Raw genomic sequence first — 3593 nt, forward strand, 5'->3', positions numbered from 1 at the left:
CCTGGGATTCATCCTGGACTCCTCCCTCACGATGACCAGACAAGTCAACGCCGTGACGTCATTGTGCTTCAACACCCTGCGCATGCTCCGTAAGATCTTCCGATGGATCCCCACCGAAACCAGGAAGACAGTCACCCAGGCTCTCGTCACCAGCCGACTGGACTACGGGAACACCATCTACGCTGGAACCACTGCCAAACTACAGAAAAGACTCCAGCGCATACAGAACGCCTCCGCACGACTCATCCTGGACATCCCTCGCCACAGCCGCATCTCGACCCACCTGAGAGACCTGCACTGGCTCCCGTCAACAAGAGGATCATGTTCAGACTCCTCACCCACGCACACAAGGCTCTCCACGACATGGGCCCAAAGTACCTCAACAACCGCCTCACTTTCTACACGCCCACCCTCCAGCTACGATCGGCCAGCCTCGCCCTCGCCGCCGTACCACGGATCCGCAGAGCCACCGCTGGAGGAAGATCCTTCTCCTACCTGGCGGCCAAGACATGGAACTCCCTCCCCATCCACCTACGGCTGACCCAGGACCACCTCTCCTTCAGGAAACAACTCAAGACCTGGCTTTTCGAGCAGTAACGGACCCCCCCCCCCCCAAGCGCCTTGAGACCCTACTGGGTGAGTAGCGCGCTATACAAAAATTGCTGATTGATTGATTGATTGATAATTCCAGGCCACATGGTCCTGTGGCGTGAGGTGAGCTTCCAAATTTTTTTTATCAAAAGCAGTAATTGCAAATAATGGCAGTTCCACCGCTAGCCAGTCTCCAGAATCTCTTCCGCACGAACAGGCGCCTATCTCGCATCCTCTGTCCCCACGCCGTTAGCCTCGAGTATGAGTCCCCTTCTCAATTCCAGGCCACACGGACCATGTGGCCTGGAATTATCGCCACATGAAAGACTATAACACTGGGAATACGTAGAGCCGTGAACAAGTCGCATGTACTTATTTACAAGAGGCGACGAAACACGTGTTGGCTTGGAAAACAAAAACGCCTGACATCAGGAAGATTGATTAAAAAAAGAAAGATTTGATATAATCTATTCACCTTGTTTTGTTGTGTTTATGAATAACCTCTGAAAAGACTGTTTCTTGTGCTAGGGTATAATTCTTGCTTTGTTCTGTTGATCTCACCACAGAGATTTAGGGAGGCTGGTGGTTCTCCCCAACCGTATAGCACCATTACTAATAGTCAATTCTACATGAATAACTTGGAGTGAAAATTCCCTATAGCGCCTACACACCTACCATTTATACCACTGACCTCGCTTTAAAAATTATTTTGCTACCTCATCCTTTAAAGTTATAGGTATGTTCATTGTCTTATGCGTACAAGGTACAGCATCAGGTTAAAGGATTATTGCAGTCCTACTCACAGTATGGCCTGAATGACCGCATGCGACCCTCCTAACCTTTACATATGCCCCCCTGGTCATCAGCAGCACTGGGCTGCCCTTTTACCCGACTCAGGACTAACATTAAGAAGATATTAAATAAATGGGCAAGCATTTATTTACAGGTTAAATTGAAGGTATAGAAAGGAAGTAACTAGGGTATCCTGCACCGCTTAACTTTAGGAACTCCTTCGTTTTTAAAGACGTCTTGCAAAAAACATGTAAAAAATATGATGTCTCTTCAAACTTCAAAAAGTGCATTTCATTAACATGTGTGGCATATTTCCCGCACAATGCACATGCAGAACAGTTTCACCTTAGTACATCACATTATATCAGTGCATTGAGAAGTATTTTTTATAAGCATGAATTTTCAAACATGATTTTATAAACATTCATGCTTCCACTCACCCTGACAACAATGCCAAGAGTGAACTAAGTGGCAAGTCATTTGTTATATGTGCATCCTTTGGGGGACCTCGGTTGTTGTTATACTGCAAGCCACCATTCTCCACTTCTTCCTTCACCCTCCTCACCCTCTCCCTCCACCCAGTCTTGAAACAGGCCCCATAACACTTCTTTTTTTATATTTATTGATTTTTAAATAAGAAAAACAAAAACCAGCAACAACCTTGCAGGAAAATCATGCAATTACATGACAGAGCATGTACAGTATAGTAAAAGTTGTGTTTCAACACGGTTATAGTGATATTACACATTTAATAGCACAGAATAATAATATTCTAGTATGTGGGCAAGGTTTTATCTCCTCCGTCATAATAACATAGGCAAATTCCATATATAGGGCATGTATTTGTGCCCTGACTCCATCTCCCCTTTCCACTGTAGCTATATGGATTTCCTCGAACACATAATCTGAGTCCGAGGATAGACCAAACCATCCGTCTCAATCCTTCTCCAGTGCTTAATTTGAGTCTGTGATTTCCCATGCTCGGCACCTGCACTTAAGTGTCAACACCTGCACTTATTACAGTCTGCCACATGGTGGCACTGTTTGTCTAATTTAATATAAAGATAAGTACAACAGTTGTTTATTGACTAAATATGCATACAAAATTACTAGTTTCTGCCACCCAAGCAATTCTTATAGCTTTGGGGGCCCACAATAGTCAACTCTCACATTTGTAGGAGTGTAATGCCTTGCAGCTGTGTTTGTACTGTCATTGGCAGCGTAAGCTGAGTAAGCTTGGTCGAGGAGCTCTGCTGCACCGACCGGGTGATCCACCACTTAGAGGCGTGGATGTGATCCTACGACTGCGGGTCCACAAAGGCTATTCTCACGGGGTTGTGAGGCTTCCTTTGATTTGCCCTGCGGAGTGCGCGGGCTACCCTTTTTTGCTGCGGAGGAGCGTCTTACGGACATGACTCTCAAGATGGCGGCTGTGGAGGTGGTCCAGACTGATGCCGGCAGGCTGCCCTGCTGAGCTCCAGACCAGCCTTAGCCTGAAAGGCGATGAGGGTGCCCACACAGCAGGACACGCAGTCCCTGGAAGTGAGCTGTTGCAGCCCTGAGCCGGAGACTCCCGCTCTGATCAGTGAAAGAGGAGAAGGTTAGGCGCAACAGGCCCGAGTGGCAAGGTCTGGGTGCACGGAAACCCTGGCAGGCACGGTGGCCTGCGGCCTTAACTGGAGGTCCTGAGCAGGAGGGGTGGACATCTGTGGCTGCGGTGCTGCCCCCGCTTGGTCTGGAGATTACTGGGAGGCCGCGGTCCTGTGATCAGAAGTGAGTGGGGCCTTCAGAGATAGAACCGGTGCTCTCAAGGACATTAGTGGAGAGCAGTCAGTAGATGTTTGCTACACTGGCCCCTGGGGCACTCCTGATACCCTGCTCACTGGTGTGTGGGGGTCCCCCGCTGAGGACTGCTGGAGGGGCCTGGATGAAATTCGGCTCACTGTCGGGGTCTGTTAGACCGCAGGAGTGGTGACCATTCAGTGGGTCTGCATGGGTGATGCAGTGCGATACTGGAAAGTGGGCCCATGATCTTTGGGGAGGCTGCACAGCCCCTCTTCTTGTGTGCTTCTGCATGGTCCGGCATGCTGTTCATCACAACCTCTGCGAGGAATTGACCTAGCACTGCTGATTGTGATGAAGGGAGGGGGCTGCAATTCAACGGAGGTTGTTCTTCCCCACGCTGTGCTCATGAAAAATTTGCACTCTGC

Source organism: Lissotriton vulgaris, chromosome 1_1 (assembly GCF_964263255.1).
Source record: "Lissotriton vulgaris chromosome 1_1, aLisVul1.2, whole genome shotgun sequence".
Lineage (NCBI taxonomy): Eukaryota > Metazoa > Chordata > Amphibia > Caudata > Salamandridae > Lissotriton > Lissotriton vulgaris.